Consider the following 24,079-nt stretch of genomic DNA (forward strand, 5'->3'; position numbering starts at 1 on the left):
GTCCCAGGTTCGATTCCGGCTTGGGTCACTGTCTGTGCGGAGTCTGCACGTTCTCCCCGTGTGTGCGTGGGTTTCCTTCGGGTGCTCCGGTTTCCTCCCACAGTCCAAAGATGTGCAGGTTAGGTGGATTGGCCATGATAAATTGCCCTTAGTGTCCAAAATTGCCCTTAGTATTGGGTGGGGTTACTAGGTTATGGGGATAGGGTGGAGGTGTTGACCTTGGGTAGGGTGCTCTTTCCAAGAGCTGGTGCAGACTCGATGGGCCGAATGGCCTCCTTCTGCACTGTAAATTCTATGATAATCTATGATTAATCTAGGACAAAGGTTCGGCACAACATCGTGGGCCGAAGGGCCTGTTCTGTGCTGTATTTTTCTGTGTTCTATGTTATTTCCCCTCTGTCCAACATCTGCTTCAAACTTGCGATGTCTATCCGTAACCTCTTTTCATTGACACTTTTTGTAGAGTGCACATTTTCCCACAGCGGTTTTATTGTCAATGTGACAGTCAATAAGTATATTACCCAAATCCCCTAATCCCAAAATTTCTGTCAATATCATACTTATATAAAAGGCCATATCCACCGCCTCTACAAGGCTTAACGCTCAGCAGCCAAAGTGATTTTTACCACTCTCCTTATTTTCTTTGTTTCCCACACAAGCGGGCAACATTTACCATTGTTCCTCAAAAGGAAAATTATAAAACCTCCTGCGCTTAAAACCCCATCACATAAATTTGTGTAGGACGCATCACTATAAACTATGAGTTTCAAGTGCCTAAGGTCACCTAAATCCGGGAATTTCAAAACACACTCCTGCATTTTTAGTTTGGCCAACGCTTTATTTGCTCTTATTATGTCTTCCACTTTGGGATCATTCATTTTTGTACTCAACTCTAAGACATCAAAACTCATGTCCGGTCTAGTCTGTCTACCTAACCAGTTCAGTTGCCCAATTAAACTTTGCAGCTGCTCTTTTTCTATCTTTGAAACCATTGCGTCTTTTTGTGAAACTCGGCCACGACTAATTGCTATTGGGCTGATGCTTTCCAAATAAGATTGCTGACGTAAAGTTGCCCCTAACTTAGTCTGTCTAATTTCCAGTGCAATATATTTAAATGCACTGGAAGCCCGACTTCCAACCCTGAATTCTTTCCTCAAACCAGAGATTACAATAGCTTCAAAGTCACTAGTCCCACCCCACAAAAAATCATTGACATGCATCATGAAAATGTCAGAAAGATTTCCTTTATAGTGCCAGTAAAACATTGCAGGATCTGCTTTCAACTGGCAACAGCCTAACTTTAACAAAACTGACCTTACCGAAAAATACCAGACTCTAGATGCATCATTTAATCCATATACACATTTGTTCAACTTCCAGAGTACCCCTTCTGTGTTAGCTGCTTCTTTAGGAGGACGGAGAAAAATGTCTCTCTGGAGCTGATGCACCTGCAGAAATGGCAGCTTTTATATCTATAGATTTGCATTCCCATGCCTTTGTGGCTAATAGAGCCAAGAAGATCTTTAACATAACCTTTCCTGCCGTAGGTGAATCTACTCTTAAATCTTGATCTTCTAAGTTTTCTTCAAATCCCCTTGCCACAAGCCTGGCCTTTGCCTTATAAGCTCCATGGGGAAGAACCTTTTCCGTGCAAATCCATCTGTGGGATAGAGCTCTTTGTCCCCTATCCGGTACTTCCGTGTATACCCCAAATTCACTCCAACTATGCAATTCTTGCTGTTTAGCTTCTTTGATAACTTTTTCATCTAATTTATTTGAAGCCACCAAAATCTCACGTGCATGTGGGCTTCTACTCCTATTAGTATTCGTAGTCTTACTCATGTTCCGAGATCTTGATAAACTACGTCCCCTCTCCCGCCTGGTATCTCGTTCTGCACTGCTACTGCTTGATCTTTCCCTTCTGCTGTGGGATGTCCTTTCAATAGTTCTCGATCTTTTCCTGTTCACCATATCTGAACTGGCACTGCGTTTCTGTGCCCTCCATTTTTGAACTTTGTTTTCCTAATCCATTGTCATTGACTCCTTCCCCTGGATGCTGTACATTCAACCAATGTTTATACTTTCCAGTGGCCTTCCCTTCTTGACTAATAACAGTTGCATCTTTCCATTGACTAGACCCTTCAGGCAAGTATGTCACTTTTGTACCAACTTTTGGCAGTTGCCCTTTCGGAAAAATGGCCTGTTCTAATTCATCAGAAGTGTTGTGTTCCTCCACAGAAACCCTTTCTATATCAGTTAATTAGAACATAAGAACATAAGAATTAGGAACAGGAGTAGGCCATCTGGCCCTTCGAGCCTGCTCCACCGTTTAATGAGATCATGGCTGATCTTTGTGGACTCAGCTCCACTCTCCGGCCCGTACACCATATCCCCAAATCCCTTTATTCTTTCGAAAGGCATCTATCTTTTTCCTAAAAACGTTTAAAGAAGGAGCCTCAACTGCTTCACTGGGCAAGGAATTCCAGAGATTCGCAACACTTTGGGTGAAGAAGTTCCTCCTACACTCCGTCCTAAATCTACCTCCCCTTATTTTGAGGCTATGCCCCCTAGTTCTGCTTTCCCCGACCAGTAGAAACAACCTGCCCGCATCTATCCTATCTATTCCCTTCATGGTTTTATATGTCTCAATAAAATCCCCCCGCATCCTTCTAAACTCCAATGAGTACAGTCCCAGTCTACTCAATGTCTCGTCATAATCTAATCCCCTCAACTCTGGGATCAACCTAGTGAATCTCCTCTGCACACCCTCCAGTGCCAATATGTCCTTTCTCAGGTAAGGTGACCGAAACTGAACACAATACTCCAGGTGCGGCCTCACCAACACCTTATACAATTGCAGCATAACCTCACTAGTCTTGAACTCCATCCCTCTAGCAATGAAAGACAAAACTCGATTAGCCTTCTTAATCACCTGTTGCACCTGCACACCAGCTTTTTGCGACTCGTGCACCAGCACACCCAGGTCCCTCTGCACAGCAGCATGTTTAAACATCTTACCGTTTAAATAATAATCCATTCTGCTGTTATTCCTCCCAAAATGGATAGCCTCACACTTGGCAACATTGAATTCCATCTGCCAGACCCTAGCCCATTCACCTAACCTATCCAAATCCTTCTGCAGACTTCCGGTATCCTCTGCACTTTTTGCTTTACCGCTCATCTTAGTGTCGTCTGCAAACTTTGACACATTGCACTTGGTCCCCAACTCCAAATCGTCTATGTAAATTGTGAACAACTGCGGGCCCAACACTGATCCTTGAGGGACCCCACTAGTTACAGGTTGCCAACCAGAGAAACACCCATTTATCCCCACTCTCTGCTTTCTGTTAGTTAACCAATCCTCTACCCATGCTACCACTTTACCCTCAATGCCATGCATCTTTAGTTTATGCAGCAACCTTTTGTGTGGCACCTTGTCAAAAGCTTTCTGGAAATCCAGATATACCACATCCATTGGCTCCCTGTTATCTACTGCACTGGTAACGGCCTCAAAAAATTCTACCAAATTAGTCAGACATGACCTACCCTTTGTGAACCCATGCTGCATCTGCCCAATGGGACCATTTCCCTCCAGGTGCCCCGCTATTTCCTCCTTAATGATAGATTCCAGTATTTTCCCTACAACCGAAGTTAAGCTTACCGGCCTATAATTACCCGCTTTCTGCAGACCTCCTTTTTTAAACAGTGGTGTCACGTTTGCTACTTTCCAATCCTCTGGGACCACCCCAGAGTCTAGTGAATTTTGATAAATTATCACTAGTGCGTTTACAATTTCCCTAGCCATCTCTTTTAACACTCTGGGATGCATCCCATCAGGGCCAGGAGACTTGTCTACCTTTAGCCCCATTAGCTTGCCCAATACTGCCTCCTTAGTGATTACAATCATCTCAAGGTCCTCACCTATCATATCCTTATTTCCATCAGTTACTGGCATGTTATTTGTGTCCTCCACTGTGAAGACTGACCCAAAAAACTTGTTCAGCTCCTCAGCCATTTCCCCGTCTCCTATTATTAAATCTCCCTTCTCATCTTCCAAAGGACCAATATTTACCTTAGCCACTCTTTTTTATCTTATATATTTGTAGAAGCTTTTACTATCTGCTTTTATGTTCTGAGCCAGTTTACTTTCATAGTCTACCTTACTCTTCTTTATGGCTTTTTTAGTAGCTTTCTGTTGTCCCCTAAAGACTTCCCAGTCCTCTAGTCTCCCACTAATTTTTGCCACTTTGTATGTTTTTTCCTTCAATTTGATACTCTCCCTCACCTCCTTAGATATCCATGGTCGATTTTTCCCCTTTCTACCGTCTTTCTTTTTTGTCGGTATGAACCTTTTCTGAACACTGTGAAAGATCGCTCGGAAGGTTCTCCACTGTTCCTCAACTGCTTCACCATGAAGTCTTTGCTCCCAGTCTACCTTAGCTAGTTCTTCTCTCATCCCATTGTAACCGCCTTTGTTTAAGCACAAAACACTAGTGTTTGATTTTACCTTGTCATTCTCCAACTGTATTTTAAATTCCACCATATTGTGGTCGCTCCTTCCAAGAGGATCCCGAACTATGAGATCATTAATCAATCCTGCCTCATTACACAGGACCAGATCTAGGACCGCTTGTTCCCTTGTAGGTTCCATTACATACTGTTCCAGGAAATTATCCCGGGCACATTCTATAAACTCCTCCTCAAGGCTGCCTTTACCAACCTGGTTAAATCAATCGATATGCAGATTAAAATCTCCCATGATAACCGCTGTATCATTTCTACATGCATCCGTTATTTCTTTGCTTATTGCCTGCCCTACCATCCTGTTACTATTTGGTGGCCTATAGACTACTCCTATCAGTGACCTTTTCGCCTTACTATTCCTGATTTCCACCCAAATTGATTCAACCTTGTCCTCCATAGCACCAATATCATCCCTTACTATTGCCCGGATGCCATCCTGAAACAACAAAGCTACACCACCGCCCTTATCGTCCATTCTATCCTTTCGTATAGTCTGATACCCTTGGATATTTAACTCCCAGTCGTGACCATCTTTTAACCATGTTTCAGTAATGGCCACTAAATCAGTCATTCACGATGATTTGCGCCATCAACTCATTTACCTTATTTCGTATACTACGAGCATTCAGGTAAATTGGTCCTCATAGTTCTGTAACACATGAGTACCAAATGACTCTGGTTCCTCGTCATGTCTGTCTGCTCTGTCTAAATTTGAAAATTTGTAATCTGTACCCATAATCCTTGATGAATGTACCCTAACAGTTTGATTACCATGTTGCAAAATAATTGTTTTGCCATCTATGCCTATGATCTTCCCTGGGCCTTTCCATTCATTAGAATTGTCTCTCTTATAGCATACCATGCCTCCTTGCTGAAAAACGGCATCTGATGGCCGTACGTTGTGTCTTAAAGCTCTGCGAATTCTTTCAGAGACTTCTGCTTCCAAAAAAGCTTTTCTACTGCTATGTAATGCATTTAAGTCAGGCGTTGAGTCGGAAACATTAGGGACCTTCAAGCGGCTATTGGATAGGTACATGGATTAGGGTAGAACGATGGGGTGCAGATTAATTTGTTCTTAATCTAGGACAAAAGTTCGGCACAACATCGTGGGCCGAAGGGCCTGTTCTGTGCTGTATTTTCCTATGTTCTATGTTCTAGAGGGTAGTGGGTGCCTGGTACTTGCTGCTGGAGGAGGTGGTGGAAGCAGGGACGACAGTGACATTTAAGGGGCATCTTGAGAAATACATGAATAGGATGGGAATATAGGGATACGGACCCCTGAAGTGTGGACAATTTTAGTTTAGACGGGCAGCATGGTCTGCGCAGGCTTGGAGGGCCGAAGGGCCTGTTCCTGTGCTGTACTTTTCTTTGTTCTTTATGACACGTGACAGTGTTTGTGCTGCTAGTCCAACGACAGCAAGTTGCAGTTTATTTTATTCCAGCAGGTACGTGTTGGGATGGGGGTAGGGTGGAGTGTCGGGGGGGGGGGCGGATTTGCTGGCCGAAGACGGGCATTATTCCCCGCGGAAGCTACATAATTGTGTGTAAACAGCTGGTGTCCACGGCACGCTGGGGGACGTTGTGTCACTGTGAGGGATGGGCAGTGCTAGTTGGCAGCACTATCTGTGCGGCCTCGTCTCTCTCTGTTCATCTTGCCTATTATCACGCTGTCAACCTCCCTCAGAGACTGCGCCAGCACTTTGGAAATTGCAGTCGGATGTGACAGCTGCACAATTTTAATTTTATATTTAGAGCTCATTCTCGTGAGCACAGCTCTTATTTACCTGTTTAAATCCTGAAACACTTAACCCTTAACTCTTTGGTCGAATCAGGAAGTGCATATTAATCAGCATTTTAGCTCAGTGAGCTAGACAGCTGGTTCGTGATGCAGGACAAGGCCAGGAGCACGGTTCAATTCCCGTACCAGGCTCGGCGGCGCACGGTGGTGCAGTGGTTGGCACTGCAGTCTCACGGCGCCGAGGTCCCAGGTTCGATCCCGGCTCTGGGTCACTGTCTGTGTGGAGTTTGCACATTCTCCCCGTGTCTGTGTGGGTTTCACCCCCACAACCCAAAGATGTGCAAGGCAGGTGGATTGGACATGCTAAATTGCCCCTTAATTGGAAAAAAATTAATTGGGTACTCTAAATGTATTTTTTTTTAAATGTGCTTGTGTGTGTAGATTATAATTTTAGCATCCGACTACAGGTGGTGTAGCGACAGGAGGCCATTACTGGAACACAGCCACTTGTGCCTGTGTGTATAGATTACAATTCTAGCATCCGACCACAGGTGGCGTAGCGACAGGAGGACATTACTGAAACACAGCCTCATGTGCCTGTATGTATAGATTACAATTCTAGCATCCGACCACAGGTGGCGTAGCGACAGGAGGACATTACTGGAACACAGCCTCATGTGCCTGTATGTATAGATTACAATTCTAGCATCCGACCACAGGTGGCGTAGCGACAGGAGGACATTACTGGAACACAGCCACATGAGAGACTGGACGTGTATACCAGGCACGCAGTCCAGTCGCATAACGGTCAGCTCCGGAGTCAACGGTAATTAATAATAGTTAATCATGGTTGTTTGTATTTAGCTGTCGTAACCAACTGTAATCTTAATCGACACCATCAAAACCCTTCAGTGTTTTAGTTAATTAATAAACAGTTTTGATCACTTCAACTACAAAGACCTCGCCATCCGTGCGTGAAGAGAACATTACACGGTGGAGAACATGGGATGTCTGGAGGTGAGCCTCTCCAACGCCACGCACACGAGCCAACGGATCAGTGTTGGCAGAAAATTTGGGATGAACTAAACGATTACTTCCAGCAAGGTCTCTTTTATTCGCCTCCCTCCATTGTCGGAAACGTTAAGTCAGGATATTTTCGCTCACTTTGAGAATGTAACCGTTGACGAGCTGTTTTAGTTTCCTCAACCTCAATTAAAATGATTTAATTCCCTTGCAATAGGTTAATCAAACTTGCCTTGGGTCTCTCTCTCTCTGTCACATCAACTCTAATTAACTGAATTAATTAATTAATCCCTGAAGATGGCAAGACAGGTACATGAGATGGTTAAAAAGGCATATGGCACACTTGCCTTTATTAGCTGAGGCGTAGAATATAAGAGCAGGGAGGTGATGATGGAGCTGTATTAAACGTTACGCCAACAGCTGGAGTACTGTGTGTAGTTCTCGTCGCCACTCTATAGGAAGGATGTGATTGCACTGGAGGGGGTGCAGAGGAGATTCACCAGGATGTTGCCTGGGCCGGAGAGTTTTAGTTATGAAGAGAGATTGGTGTCATGTGAGAGTACCTTTAAGACATGGATGTTTAAGCAATGTACCTTTAAGAAAACAGTGACGTCAGAGAGTGGGTGGAGCTGGGCTTTAGATCAGCCATTTTGAAAGTTTCAGTTTTGAAAAAGCAGCTTGCGTGTGTCTGTGTGTTTCCAGAGAGTTTGAAAAGAGCTTTGGGAGTGTTTGTGTTTGCAGTGAGCTGGACCTCTGCCATGAAAGACTATCTCTGGATCATTTGGGTGATTTAAACTCATAATAAAGCCTTTAACCTGATGTGATTAAGTTTAAAGGTGTTAAGTCTCTTGGAAGTTTGAAGGAACGTTTTGAGGAATTATTTACTGTCGCAATATTTTCTGAGTTATCTTTGAAGTAAGGGGTGTTAAGAGATCCAATGTTTATTTAAGATGTTAAGTTGAGTTCATGGAATAACATCGTTTTGTGTTTAAAAACCCACGTGTCCGTAATTGTAATCCCACACCTAGGGAACAAGCCGTGTGCTCGGAAAAGCAACAAATCCATTAAAGGGGGAGGTTGGTTGAACTCCATGATACATTTTGGGGTTCTGAAAACGGCTCGCCCATAGCATTGGATAGACTGGGATTGTTTTCCTTGGAGCAGAGGAGGCTGAGGGGGGACAGGATTGAGATGTATAAAATTATAAGGGGCACAGATAGAGTCGACAGGAAGAAACGTTTCCCCTTGGCGGAGGGATCAATGACCAGGGGGCATAGATTTACGGTAAGGGGCAGGAGGGTTAGAGGGGGTGTGAGGAAAGACCTTCTCACCCAGAGAGTCTGGAACTCGCTGCCTGAAAGGGGGGAGGGGGGGTGGAGGCAGAGACCCTCATAATATTTAAGAAGTATTTAGATGACCGGAGCATTCAAGGCTCCGGACCAGGTGCTGGACAATGGGATTCGAGTAGATGGCACGATGGACGAAGGGCCCCATTTTGTTTAAAATACATGAATAGGATGGGAATAGAGGGATACGGACCCAGGAAGTGAAGAAGATTGTAGTTTAGTCGGGCAGCATGGTCGGCACGGGCTTGGCGGGCCGAAGGGCCTGTCCCTGTGCTGTACTTTTCTTTGTCCTTTGTTCTTTGTTCGTGCTCGAAAACCTCTGTGATTGCGATTTAACGGGAGAGTCCCGTTCTGGTCAGGCTTAAAGGGGTGTTTCTCGGGGTTTCTATCAAACGGGACTCTGTTTTTTGGGGGCCTCGGTTAGGAGCGCACCACCAAGGCCGCACATGCCTCAGGAAGCTATCGGGGCGCCATTTTTTAAAGTGCCGCCCTGATCTCTCAACCCCCCCCCCCCCCCCCCCCCCCGCGGGCTCTCCACTGCGGCCTCCGGAGCCCCCTAACTTACCCGTTAGGCGGCCCTCAAGCACACGCACCCCCCCCCTCACCAGGGCAGGGCACGCCCGGGCTCGGTCCCTGGCAACATGGGACCCAGACACCTTGGTGCTGCCTGGCATTGCCGCCTGGGTACCCTGGTACTGCCTGGGTGGTCAGGTGGAGGTGCCAAGGCATCAGGCTGGCAGTACCTAGGTGCCCAAGTGGTAGCGGGAGTGCCGGGGTGCACCCCGCCCAGAGCCTGACCACCTGGGGCGTCCGATGGTCGGGGGAGATGCCCCCACCCCCTCTCTCCCCCCCCCCCCCCCCAGGTGCCATTATGCCTGGTTCACACTCGTGTATGGACTGGTGCTAAACGGCACCATGGTGAGCTCTCCCCGGCAACGGGTGTTCATTCCCGTGCCTTGGGAGCATCGGGCGCCTTACGATGTGCCTAACTGCTCACTTCAACATGTACATCTGGATCTCCCGGCGAGGGCGTTTTGCGAGATCTCAGTAGATCCCGCGAGACATTCCGAGCGTCACAAATCTCGTGTGAGGATTCAAGGGCCTCGTCACGACACCGAGTCAGGAGATATCGCCATGGCGCCGTTTAGCACGAGGCCCTTCAATTGCACTAAACTATTATGAGTCTAACCACTATCCAAGGTAAATTTCCTTCCTTCTAATCCAATCAGCTCGGATCAGAGTCATAATAGTTCACTTGATTTGATTTGATTTATTGTCACATGTACCGAAGTACAGTGAAAAGTAATTTTTCTGTGGCCGAGGGAACGTACTCAGTACGTACATAGTGGACAAAAGAATAATCGACAGAGTACATTGACAAATGGTACATCGACAGACAGTGATTGGTTACAGTGCGGAACAAGGGGCCAAACAAAGCAAATACATGAGCAAGAGCAGCATAGGGCGTCGTGAATAGTGTTCTTACAGGGAACAGATCAGTCCGAGGGGGAGTCGTTGAGGAGTCTAGTAGCTGTGGGGAAGAAGCTGTTCCTATGCCTGGATGTCTTCAGACTTCTGTACCTTCTGCCTGATGGAAGGGTCTGGAGGAAGGCAATGCCTGGGTGGGAGGAGTCTCTGACAATGCTGTCTGCCTTCCTGAGGCAGCGGGAGGTGTAGACAGAATCAATGGGAGGGTGGCAAGCCTGTGTGACGCGTTGAGCTGAGTTCACCACACTCTGCAGTTTCTTGCGATCTTGGGCCGAGCAGTTGCCATACCAGGCTGTGATGCAGCCGGATAGGATGCTCTCTATCGCACATCTGTAGAGGTTTGTGAGAAGTAGACGTTGTTGGGCTTTCTTGACCGTTGCATCAACGTGAGTGGACCAGGACAGACTGTTGGTGATGGTGACCCCCAGGAACTTAAAGCTACCGACCATCTTCACTTCGGAGCCATTGATGCAGACGGGAGTCGTGCTGCGCTGCCTGAAGTCGCTGATCAGTTCCTTGGGCTTTCCGACATTTAGAGAGAGGTTGTTTTCGGTACACCATGCGACCAAGTGATTTATCTCCCTCCTGTAGTCTGATTCGTCGTTGTTTGAGATACTTGTGCGGCGACCTCAAGTTTGACGTGACGACATCCAAAGATCAAGGAATCCAGAGGTGCAAAAGCACAGCTCAACCTGGACTGTTGTCCACTGGAATAACTCAGGAAGATGACATGGTTGTCCTTCCGGGTGACACAGCCCAGTCCAACTCCAGGGACGAAGCATCCATCAAAACCAATGGGGGGGGGGGGGTGCGCTACGAATTAACTCGAACACAGCGATAGATACGATAGTGTATCGGAGTCTCTCAGCTCAGCATAAACCCAGTCATTTTCACATACTCATTACTGTCAGCAATCAGCGACAATAGAACTGGATTAAACAATTGTATATTGCATTCTCCAGCGTTGTGACAATTCCTTCCGGATTGGTGAACAATGATGCAGACAGACCTCAATTAAAGCCCGCGGCGGTACCAGCACACTCTTGCTAGAAATCGGACGAGGTCTACACCAGAAATTAAGTGGCAATTAAGTTGTGCTTTTCCAGCTCCCAGAGTGACCTGTATTTAGAGACACAATAGAATGAATCTTGGCACAGGGAAAGGAATTCCGCAGCCAGGATCGAAGGCAGGCCAGGGGCTCGCTGCCCACATTGTTATAATAATCATCTTTATTATTGTCACAAGTCGGCTTACGTTAACACCTCAATGAAGTTACTGTGAAAAGCCCCCTCGTCGCCACATTCCGGCGCCTGTTCGGGCACACCGAGGGAGAATGCAGAATGTCCAATTCACCCAAAAGCACATCTTTCGGGGGACTTGTGGGAGGAAACCGGAGCACCCGGAGGAAACCCACGCAGACACGGGGGGGGGGGGGGGAGAACGTACGGACTCCGCGCAGACAGTGACCCGAGCCGGGAATCGAACCCGGGACCCTGGAGCTGTGAAGCAACAATGCTAACCACTGTGCTAACTACTGTGCCGCCCTACAAAGATGGTGGGGGGGGGGGGGGGGGGGGAGATCTTATTGATACTTACAGGATATTGAGAGGACTAGATAGAGTGGGCGTGAAGAGGATGTTTCCACTTGTCGGAAAGACTAGAAGCAGAGGACACAATCTCAGACTGAAGGGACGATCCTTTAAAACAGAGATGAGGAGGAATTTCTTCAGCCAGAGGGTGGTGAATCTGTGGAACTCTTTGCCGCAGAAGGCTGTGGGAGGCCAAATCACTGAGCGTCTTTAAGACAGAGATGGATCGGTTCTTGATTAATGAGGGGGTCAGGGGTTACGGGGCGAAGGCAGGAGAATGGGGATGAGAAAATATCAGCCATGATTGAATGGGGGAGCAGACTCGATGGGCCGAGTGGCTGAGCATGAAGCTGCCAGATGAAAGGGAAAACTGAGAAAATCAGGATGTGAAGTTGCCAAGTCTTCCCACTGTACGTGCACGTGTTTAACATCCTAGTTTCTATCACAGTAATTTAACCAACTGGAATTTCAGTATTAATGAGAGGCAGATCCACGGGTGCTATTAGCCCTCTGGTATCTCACCCACACGCTAACGTTTCACCTGGGATGGTGGATGGTGGGCTGTGGGCTTATTGAGTGCACTCGGGGAGGGCTGCAGGGTCACATTTAAGATATGCAGCAAATTATGTATTCGGGCCTAGACCGGGGAGCGAATTAAGCCTTTTTTTTACCAATTCAGCGTGTTTGCACACAATTACGGCCCGAAGGCCTGCTTGATGCGGTGTTACGTTTGAAATTGCCTTTTGATTATTCAATGAATGTGAAAGATGATTTCAAAAACCCAGCACTGCGATAATTTACCAGCGGGAAATCTATTGGACAAAAAAAAAAGGCGCACGGCGGGGGGGGAGGGGGGGGAGATGCACCGCTCAGCAAACGTGACTTCAGTGTGAATTTGAAAAGGAGAATAGAGACCGCCTGCTGTATAACCCCAGCGTCACTCCGCGAAGAAGGTAAGAGGTAGGAGCAAAAGACGACTATTCGGAATCCTCGGGCCCGTCCCACTTTTCAGTAAGATCGTCATAGAATCTACAGTGCAGAAGGAGGCCATTCGGCCCATCGAGACGGCACCGGCTCTTGGAAAGAGCACCCGACTTAAGCCCACGCCTCCACCCTAACCCTGTAACCTGGTAACCGCACACAACCTCTTGGACACGAAGGGCGATTTAGCACGGCCAATCCACCTAACCTGCACATCTTTGGACTGTGGGAGGAAACCGGAGCACCCGGAGGAAACCCGCATAGACTCGGGGAGAACGTGCAGACTCCGGACAGACACTGACCCAGCGGGGAATCGAACCTGGGACCCTGCGATGCAAATGTGCTAACCACTGTGCTACCTTGCTGCCCCATGGCTGATCTTCCACCACAACTCCACTTTCCTGCACTACTCCCGTATCCCTGGGTATCTCAAAAATCGAACATTCTCTGCCTTGATCACTCAACAACTGAGCACCGACAGCCCACTGCGTAGAGAATGCGAAAGATACACAAACCTTTATGACAGTGTTTTCCAAATCTTTTTCCCCAGGACCCACTTTTGCCAACCAGCTGACCTTCGCGACCCACGCCAGCCAACCTTCGCGACCCACATTCGCTTACCTTGCTTTCCGTCTTTTTTTTCTTCTTTTAAAAAAATTTAGAGTACCCAATTCATTTTTTCCAATTAAGGGGCAATTCAGCGCGGCCAATCCACCTACCCTGCACATCTTTGGGTTGTGGGGGCAAAACCCACGCAAACACAGGGAGAATGTGCAAACTCCACACGGACAGTGACCCAGAGCCGGGATCGAACCTGGGACCTCGGCGCCGTGAGGCAGCAGTGCTACCACTGCTCCACCCTGCTGCCCTGCTTTCCGTCTTAACAGTCCTCTCGCTAGCAACTGGAAAATGGAAGCAACTCGGCTCCGGGGATTTGGCGCTAAAAGCACGTCCAAGGCGCTTGCTCTCTGCTGCCCCTTCTGGCTGGAAGACTCTACACAACCGTGGGCGCGATGGAACGAACGGCCAGGCTGTGTCCGAAAAGCGGCCCGCCACGGCACACCGTGGCCGATAGAAGCCGGGAGACCCCGCTTTCGGGAGCTACCCGGCTTGCAACAGATCTCCGAGACGCTGCGATGTAAATCCTGCCCACACAGGCGGGATCACCTTTTTGGCAAATCTGCATATTAGAGCGAGACAGCTAGTCTCACGTTCGTGAGCAGTTCTCCGAGGTACCCAAGGTGTTGGGATCTATCCCCTTCACCACGGAAACCTCGGGTGAGCGCCGTTCAGTACTGGTCTCCACAAACGGGGACGGGCATGGTAGCACAGTGGTAGCACCATCCTGTGCATGCGTGGGGAACGTCTTACGCACGCCGGCTCCTCACCAACATGGAGCCGGTGTTCTGGGGCCGCGCGCAGAAGGAGGTAGGCCCAGGGGGGGGGGAAGAGGCCGTCCCACCGATCGGTGGGCCCCGATCGCGGGCCAGACCCCATCGGAGGCCACCCTGGTGAAGGAGCCCCCCCCCCCACAGGCCACCCCACCCAGCGTTCCCGCAGAGTTCCCGCCGGCAGCGACCAGGGGTGGACGGCGCAGGCGGTAACCTGTCGTGTCATAGCGGCCGCTCGGCCCATCCGGGCCGGAGAATCGCCGCTCGCCGGTTCTCCAAGCGGCCCGGTGCGAATCGCGCGCCGCTGGTTTCCAGGGGGGTGGGAGAATGGCGTACGGGGGTCGGGGCGGCGTGGCGCGATCCGCGCGGCTCCCCGGCGATTCTCCCACCCGGCGTGGGTGGGGGAAGAATAGCACCCATACTGTTAGGTGAATTGGACATTCTGAATTCTTCCTCCGTGTACCCGAACAGGCCCCGGAGTGTGGCGACGAGGGGATTTTCACAGTAACTTCATTGCAGCGTTAATGTAAGGCGACTTGTGTCACTAATGAAGATTATTATTGTAGACTGAGCAGCACACGTGGGGGGCTCCCAGGGTATTGAAGACCCCCAGTTGCATGCCCTTTGGGCAGGGTGGTACCCTGGAACAGTTGGTGCCAGCCTGGCACTGCCACCTGGGTACCAGCCTGGCACTGCCAATGGGCCCAGTTGGCAGTGCCCATTGGCAGGGCACTGCCAGTGTACCAGGTGGGCACTGCCAAGGTGCCGCGTTGGCAATGCCCTGCGCAGGTGCTGGGGGATTGCGTGTGGGGGGGGTCCGAGGACCCTACTCATGGTGAGCTGGGGCTTGGGGGTGCGGTCGGGGGGGGGGGGGGGCTGCTCAACAATGGCGCCCTGATCTCTCGCTGCACTGAGGTCTTCCGGCCAGCGGAGGGAGCTCCCTGGTGCCGAAATCGGGTCCCTGTGGGGCCTCTGTCCTGGGTTCCCCGCTGAAGCCCCCGCTCTAACCCGAGTGCCGTTCGATAGCGGTGAGTTTCTTGGGGCTGGGAGCGCCGGGAAACGCGTGTGTCCAGTGATTTCGAACGTGGCGTGCTACAAACGCTGCCAGTGGGCGCGCAGTTCCATCCGGGTTCCAAAGAGAAAGGGCATGCTCCCACGCCAGGCAGAGGAAGCTCCCCACCTGTGTCCGGATCTGTGGAACTGAAATAATTACCTGTCTTTTCTTCCATTAGCCACCGATCCTCTGGCCGGGTGGAGCCAGAATTACATTTTGTTTTTTGCCGTCCCTTCCTTACCTTAAGTTGTTGCCATTTAAAAATTTTTAAAATGACCTTTATTGTCACAAGCGGGCTTACATTAACGCTGCAATGAAGTTACTGTGAAAATCCCCTCGTCGCCACATTCCGGCGCCTGTTCGGGTACACGGAGGGAGAATTCAGAATGTCCGATTCACCCAACAAGCACGTCTTTCGGGGACTTGTGGGAGGGAACCGGAGCGCCCGGAGGAAACCCACGCAGGCACGGGGGGAGAACGTGCAGACTCCGCACAGCCAGTCACCCAAGCCGGGAATCGAACCCGGGACCCTGGCGCTGTGAAGCTAACCGCTGTGCTGCCTTGCTGAGGTGGCCGGTCCCTCCTCGCCCACACGGCCACCCATTCATGCGACACCGTCGTTCTGGCTGCGGGAGTTCGACCCTGAGCCCATTTGATGGACAAGCCTGCACTTTGCAGCGAAGATGCTGATCAGAAGCAGAAACTCTGGCTAATTTTTGTGTTTTTCCACCCGTCCAATTCCAGGGTTAGTGAGATCAATCATAACCATTGAACCGGCTCAGCATGCTTAAGTATCACTGAGGGGGAAGCAATGCCGCCAGCAGTCGATTGGAAGATACAAGATGTGGATCTCGGAGTGCTCCTGATTGTGTGGGAGTCTGCATGTTTGCATTTTCCATTTACATTGACGCTGCAAGGTTCACGGGCTTGTTTCTCCGTTTTGGAGACTAAGTCCCCCACGCCGGCGTGGAAACGGTGGCCTTTTACGCCAGGAACACTGCCGCAAAACGGCCACCGATTCGCCGTTTTGCAGGGAGGCAGCGTAGCGCTCGCAGCTCCAGCTGCCGATACGGCCCCCGGCACTTCCGGTTCCGAGGCCGCGCATATCACGGCGCCGTGCTCCACGGCGGACTCAGCCCGCGGACCAGGGCCGCAAAAGGAGTGCCCTCCTTTGGCCCGCTCGTGCCTCCCGGGCCTCCCCCCCCGCCCTGCCCACAGTTCCCCCAGCCCTGAATGACCCCCGCGCCCTGGGTTTCCTCCGGGCGCTCTGGTTTCCTCCCACAGTCCAAAGATAATAATAATCTTTATTATTACCACAAGTGGGCTTACATTAACACTGTAATGAAGTTACTGTGAAAATCCCCTCGTCGCCACATTCCGACGCCTGTTCGGGTACTCAGAGGGAGAATTCAGATTGTCCAATTCACCCAACAAGCACGTCTTTCGGGACATGTGGGAGGAAACCGGAGCGCCCGGAGGAAACCCACGCAGCCACGGGGGGGAGAACGTGCAGACTCCGCGCAGACAGTGACCCGAGCATGGGAATCGAACCCAGGACCCTGGAGCTGTGAAGCAACAGAGCTAACCGCCGTGCAGGTTAGGTGGACCGGCCATCCTAAGTTGCCCCTTGAGTATCCAAAAGGTCAGGTGGGGTTACTGGGTTAGGGGATGGAGGTGATTTTTCCAAGGGCTGGTGCAAACTCGATGGGCCTCCTTCTTGCGCTGCAAATTCTATGAAATAGCCAATTGGCATTCACACCCACAAATAGAGTCGGCACTTCCAGGAGACGAAGGGAATAGATTCTATTTTAAAGAAAAGTCTTCGTGGATATGAATAGCAGATTCAGACTTAATGGAATTCCATATCCAGATATCCCCTTGATAGGGCAGGGAACTGGGAGGCATAGATATGTAGTCGGTGCACAGAAGGCCAAGAGAAAGCCTCTGCGAGTCATTTTCTCATGTAAAACTCATTCTGTGCCGCTATTGCTGCGACGTACACACCGTGCTTGTTCAGAGAGGGGGGGAGGGTGAATGCAGTTCCCTTCTGCCTTGATACTGCCAGGTCCTTGCGCAGGAGATGTGTGGGAGGTCAGGGGAATTTCTCAGTCAGGGTCTCCCAAGCGACTCGGTCCCTGTCAGCTCTCATCCATCGTCCGCCCGGGCTCCACTCTCCAGCGATCCGGGTTAAGTAGAAAGGAATCTCCTTCGAAGTGAACTCTCTCCTCGTCAATAAAAATGAAATGTAATTTCGCCAGAGCCGGGAACTGAACCTGATTTGCTTTGCGTCCAGTCGAACATTAAACTGATGGTGCCGATCAAATTGGGGTCGCGCTTCTCGTGGGCGCAGTTGCTGCGGGGGGGGCGAAGTTTGAAAAGAGAATCTTAAACCACCCTAAATTTTAAACGCATTGATAAATCTCTGACTTTCTAAATTGTCATCCGATGTGAGCTGCTATCTGTACTGACTGTGGTTAAGGTGCCAGTGAGAGAAAGATATTTGAATCTGCTCATAGATCATAGAATTTACAGTGCAGAAGGAGGCCATTCGGCCCATCAAGTCTGCACCGGCTCTTGGAAAGAGCACCCTACCCAAGGTCCACACCTCCACCCTATCCCCATAACCCAGCAACCCCACCCAACACTAAGAGCAATTTTGGACATTAAGGGCAATTTATCATGGCCAATCCACCTAACCCGCACATCTTTGGACTGTGGGAGGAAACCGGAGCACCCGGAGGAAACCCACCCACACACGGGAGGAAGTGCAGACTCCGCACAGACAGTGACCCAAGCCGGAATCGAACCTGGGACCCTGGAGCTGTGAAGCAATTGCGCCATCCACAATGCTACCGTGCTGCTCACGGCGGAGACCATGGCGAAGGCGGAAGGAAAAGAGTGCCCCCACGGCACAGGCCCGCCCGCGGATCGGTGGGCCCCGATCGCGGGCCAGGCCACCGTGGGGGCCAGATCGCCCCGGAGCCCGCCCGCGTCGCCTAGTCCCGCCGGTAAGAGAGGTGGTTTGATTCTTGCCGGTGGGACAGGCATTCCAGCAGCGGGACTTCGGCCCATCCGGGCCGGAGAATCGCCGGGGGGGGGGGGGGGGGGGGGGGGGGGGGGGGGGGGGTCCCGCCAACCGGCGCGGCGCGATTCCCACCCCCGCCGAATATCCGGTGCCTGAGAATTCGGCAACCGGCAGGGGGCGGGATTCACGTCAGCCCCCGGCGATTCTCCAACCCGGCGGAGGGTCGGAGAATCCCGCCCCAGGAGTCACAGCCTGAGGATTCAGGGTAAACCATTTCAGACAGAGATAAGGAGACATTTCTTCACCCAGAGAGTGGTGAGCCTGTGGAATTCATTACCACAGGAAGTAGTTGTTGCCAAAACATTGAATATATTCAAAAGGCCGCTGGATACAGCACTCGGGGAGAACGGGATCAAAGGCTATGGGGAGAAAGCAGGATTGGGCTATTGAGTTGGATGATCAGCCATGGTGGTGATGAATGGTGGAGCTGGCTCGAAGGGCCGAAAGGCCTCCTCCGGCTCCTATCTTCTACGTATCTATGTGTGTATGTATGGTGAAGTCGGCCAAGATACTCAGAACTTTATTTTTGTGGAACTTTATTTGATCTCATTCCTGTATGGGACCTGCCCATGGTAGATACCGAATGAGTTGGCACGCTAGATATAAGGGCAAAGAGTGGTGGGTTGGCATGTATTGACAATAAGTTGGTGTAGGGGCCTATACCCGGCCTTGGGAGTGCGGGTGGGACATAGGTTGGCATGGAGGGTATGGGGGCAGTGCTGGATTGCCCAACCAGGCCCTCCGTCCAGCCCACCTCCGCACCTGGCAACATCCTCTCTACTTCCGAGGCTACCCACCCCAACCTCCAATGGAGATCCTCCCCACTCCGGAACAATAATCCAAGACCAGGCAGCCGTTTTTAGAGGGCGGGTTAGTGGAGCCGGACTCTCCCGATCCTGCACACGCAATGTATGGATGGAATTCCGGGCACCTGTCCTAATATCTCCCTTCCTGGACTCTGCGTCACACCTCGTCTCCTGATGTCCGCATTGGAGAACCTTGGGACATTGTATTACGTTAAAGGCACTACGTAAATGCAAGTTGTTGTTGTATTTATCTTGGGTGTTCCAGGATTGTCCTGGAGTCTCCAGTGTGAAACCTCCGGGAATATGTCCAACCAGAGCTGGCAACCCAAACGCACGGTCGTAACGGTTCCCTAAACCGGCAGATTCCCAAACTTTGTTAACATCGGGATTTGAAGCTTCGTTTAACAATCGTAGGAGTAACTTGCATTTACAAAGCGCCTTTAATGGCGCAGGGTGCTTCACACAATCAAAGGAGTACTATTAGTAACAGGCACATGCATTTAATTTTGCAAAAATAATCTTTATTAGTGTCACAAGCGGGCTTACATTAACACTGCAATGAAGTTACTGTGAAAATCCCCTCGTCGCCACATTCCGGCGCCTGTTCGGGTCACAGAGGGAGAATTCAGAATGTCCAATTCACCCAACAAGCACGTCTTTCGGGAGCACGGTAGCATTATGGGCAGCACGGTAGCACTGTGGATAGCACAATTGCTTCACAGCTCCAGAGTCCCAGGTTCGATTCCCGGCTTGGGTCACTGTCTGTGCGGAGTCTGCGCATCCTCCCCGTGTCTGCGTGGGTTTTCCCCCGGGCGCTCCGGTTTCCTCCCACAGTCCAAAGATGTGCGGGTTAGCTGGATTGGCCGTGATAAATTGCCCTTAGTGTCCAAAATTGCCCTTAGTGTTGGGTGGGGTTACTGGGTTATGGGGATAGGGTGGAGGTGTTGACCTTGGGTCGGGTGCTCTTTCCAAGAGCCGGCGCAGACTCGATGGGCCGAATGGCCTCCTTCCGCACTGTAAATTCCATGATCTATGACTTGTGGGAGGAAACCGGAGCACCCGGAGGAAACCCAGGCACACACGGGGAGGATGTGCAGACTCCGCACAGACAGCGACCCAAGCCGGGAATCGAACCCGCGACCCTGGCGCTGTGAAGCAGCCGTGCCGACCCCCGTGCTGCGCTTCAGAAGTGACGCATCAAAGTGTTACGTCTCCGAACTACTATCGCAACGCAAACATTGAATGAGCGAGAACTGAACTTGCCTCCCCGAGATTGGCGCTGTCGGTCCTCAGTAAATTCGAAACGGGACGGGATTGATGCCAGGCGGGGGGAGGGGGGGGGGGGGGTGGTGGAGGCGTGGGGGGCGCCTGCTGAGCATGGCTCAGCTCGGGCACAGTTTTGAGTGCCTGGGTTACAGTTCAGAGATTTCGGGACGGCAAGCATTGGAGGCCAGAAGCCGCGGGGGTGGGAGGGGGGGGCGAACTCAACAGGTCTGGCAGCATCGGAGGAGAGAGAAAACAGGGTTAACTTGAATCCAGGCCTCCTGCGTTCCTCCAGCAGTTTCCGTTTCGATTTCCGATCCGCCAGGGTCCACAGTGTTTTCCTTTCGTTGGAATGCTGGAGCCCCTTGCCGGAAAACGGGCAGGAGCCGCTCCATGGTTTTGGGGCTCGAGCAGGATAAACGGGAAAGGAACAGTAAGCAGATTGTAAATTGGCCGTCACTGCTCTGCTGTGACCCCGGATACAATGCCTGCAGTTTGCAGCCTCCCGCCTCAGTGGTGAAACCGTACGAAACATCCGATCACAACACAATTTGATCCATAGACCACTTTCTGTCCAGACCCTGGAAAGAGATTGTGGCCGCCATGCAGAGGGGGCCGCTGCGCCCAGCTGAACCATCACCAACGCACAATGGAAGCTTTATCTGGTCCACAAAACCAGCCTGTCTTTGGAGTGGGAATACATTCTGTCAGTCGTAAATGCGAATAGATGTGCCCAGTCTGCGAAACTCTAAAAGGCACGATATTGTTTTGCAAGGGACAATTTCCCAAGGGTCAAACACGGGGCAGTCGACTTCAGACGTCGACTCAGCTGGTTCACTTTTGCTGGTTTAGCACAGTGGGCTAAGCAGCTGGCTTGTAATGCAGAACAAGGCCAGCCGCGCGGGTTCAATTCCCGTACCGGCCTCCCCGAACAGGCGCCGGAATGTGGCGACTAGGGGCTTTTCACAGTAACTTCATTGAAGCTGACTTGTGACAATAATATTATTAAGACGCTGCGGTTCGAGGAGGCATGGGGAGGCCTTGGATACCAGTCCTCGCTGGCACAGTGGCCACTTTGCATGTTTTCTCCACGGGCTGTGGGGTTGCTAGTTTCCCCAGCACCCCCTGTGATTCCCCACCGACCTTGTCACTTCTCCCTGGCACCTCGCGCCAGGGGTTTGGTTCCATTGGGATTGTGGACAGTGGGAGTGAACGGGAAGTGGTTTGGGTCCATCGGGACTGTGTAGAGTGGGAGTGAACGGGAAGGGGTTTGGGTCCATTGGAATTGTGGACAGTGGGAGTGAACGGGAAGGGGTTTGGATCCATTGGAATTGTGTACAGTGGGAGTGAACGGGAAGGGGTTTGGGTCCATTGGGATTGTGGACAGTGGGAGTGAACGGGAAGGGGTTTGGGTCCATTGGGATTGTGGACAGTGGGAGTGAACGGGAAGGGGTTTGGGTCCATTGGGATTGTGTACAGTGGGAGTGAATGGGAAGGGGTTTGGGTCCATTGGGATTGTGGACAATGGGAGTGAACGGGAAGGGGGTTGTGTCCATTGGGATTGTGGACAGTGGGAGTGAACGGGAAGGGGTTTGGGTCCATTGGGATTGTGGACAGTGGGAGTGAACGGGAAGAGGTTTGAGTCCATTTGGATTATGGACAGTGGGAGTGATGGGAAGGGCTTTGGGTCCATTGGGATTGTGGACAGTGGAAGTGAACGGGAAGGGGTTTGGGACCATTGGGATTGTGCACAGTGGGAGTGAACGGGAAGGTGTTTGGGTCCATTGGGATTCTGTACAGTGGGAGTGAATGGGAAGGGGTTTGGGTCCTTTGGGATTCTGTACAGTGGGAGTGAACGGGAAGGGGTTTGGGTCCATTGGGATTGTGGACAGTGGGAGTGAATGGGAAGGGGTTTGGGTCCATCGGGAGTGTGTCGAGTGGGAGTGAACGGGAAGGGGTTTGGGTCCATTGGGATTGTGTAGAGTGGGAATGAATGGGAAGGGGTTTGTGTCCATTGGAATTGTGGACAGTGGGAGTGAACGGGAAGGGCTTTGGGTCCATTGGGATTGTGCACAGTGGGAGTGAATGGGAAGGGGTTTGGGTCCATCGGGATTGTGTCGAGTAGGAGTGAAGGGAAGGGTTTTGGGTCCATTGGGATTGTGGACAGTGGGAGTGAACGGGAAGGGGTTTGAGTCCATTGGGATTGTGCACAGTGGGAGTGACCGGGAATGGGTTTGGGTCCATTGGGATTGTGGACAGTGGGAGTGAACGGGAAGGGGTTTGGGTCCATTGGGATTGTGGACAGTGGGAATGAACGGGAAGGGGTTTGGGTCCATTGGGATTGTCTAGAGTGGGAGTGAACGGGAAGTGGTTTGGGTCCATTGGGATTGTGTAGAGTGGGAGTGAACGGGAAGGGCTTTGGGTCCATTGGGATTGTGCACAGTGGGAGTGAATGGGAAGGGGTTTGGGTCCATCGGGATTGTGTCGAGTAGGAGTGAAGGGAAGGGTTTTGGGTCCATTGGGATTGTGGACAGTGGGAGTGAACGGGAAGGGGTTTGAGTCCATTGGGATTGTGCACAGTGGGAGTGACCGGGAATGGGTTTGGGTCCATTGGGATTGTGGACAGTGGGAGTGAACGGGAAGGGGTTTGGGTCCATTGGGATTGTGGACAGTGGGAATGAACGGGAAGGGGTTTGGGTCCATTGGGATTGTCTAGAGTGGGAGTGAACGGGAAGTGGTTTGGGTCCATTGGGATTGTGTAGAGTGGGAGTGAACGGGAAGGGGATTGGGTCCATTGGGATTGTGTAGAGTGGGAATGAATGGGAAGGGGTTTGTGTCCATTGGAATTGTGGACAGTGGGAGTGAACGGGAAGGGCTTTGGGTCCATTGGGATTGTGCACAGTGGGAGTGAATGGGAAGGGGTTTGGGTCCATCGGGATTGTGTCGAGTAGGAGTGAAGGGAAGGGTTTTGGGTCCATTGGGATTGTGGACAGTGGGAGTGAACGGGAAGGGGTTTGAGTCCATTGGGATTGTGCACAGTGGGAGTGACCGGGAATGGGTTTGGGTCCATTGGGATTGTGGACAGTGGGAGTGAACGGGAAGGGGTTTGGGTCCATTGGGATTGTGGACAGTGGGAATGAACGGGAAGGGGTTTGGGTCCATTGGGATTGTCTAGAGTGGGAGTGAACGGGAAGTGGTTTGGGTCCATTGGGATTGTGTAGAGTGGGAGTGAACGGGAAGGGCTTTGGGTCCATTGGGATTGTGCACAGTGGGAGTGAATGGGAAGGGGTTTGGGTCCATTGGGATTGTGTCGAGTAGGAGTGAAGGGAAGGGTTTTGGGTCCATTGGGATTGTGGACAGTGGGAGTGAACGGGAAGGGGTTTGAGTCCATTGGGATTGTGCACAGTGGGAGTGACCGGGAATGGGTTTGGGTCCATTGGGATTGTGGACAGTGGGAGTGAACGGGAAGGGGTTTGGGTCCATTGGGATTGTGGACAGTGGGAATGAACGGGAAGGGGTTTGGGTCCATTGGGATTGTCTAGAGTGGGAGTGAACGGGAAGTGGTTTGGGTCCATTGGGATTGTGTAGAGTGGGAGTGAACGGGAAGGGGATTGGGTCCATTGGGATTGTGTAGAGTGGGAGTGAACGGGAAGGGGATTGGGTCCATTGGGATTGTGGACAGTGGGAGTGAATGGGAAGGGGTTTGGGTCCATCGGGATTGTGTAGAGTGGGAGTGAACGGGAAGGGGTTTGGGTCCATTGGGATTATGGACAGTGGGAGTGAACGGGAAC

At 51.2% G+C, this 24,079-nt stretch overlaps 1 protein-coding gene across 6 annotated transcripts in view; it reads left to right on the forward strand.

The window, feature by feature from the left end:
* The window catches only part of LOC140399885 (ADP-ribose glycohydrolase MACROD1-like), a 959,160-nt gene that overhangs the window by 559,356 nt on the left and 375,725 nt on the right, over window positions 1–24,079 (forward strand). The gene's annotated exons all lie outside the window — the stretch shown is intronic.

This window comes from Scyliorhinus torazame, chromosome 24 (assembly GCF_047496885.1).
Source record: "Scyliorhinus torazame isolate Kashiwa2021f chromosome 24, sScyTor2.1, whole genome shotgun sequence".
In the NCBI taxonomy this organism is placed as follows: domain Eukaryota; kingdom Metazoa; phylum Chordata; class Chondrichthyes; order Carcharhiniformes; family Scyliorhinidae; genus Scyliorhinus; species Scyliorhinus torazame.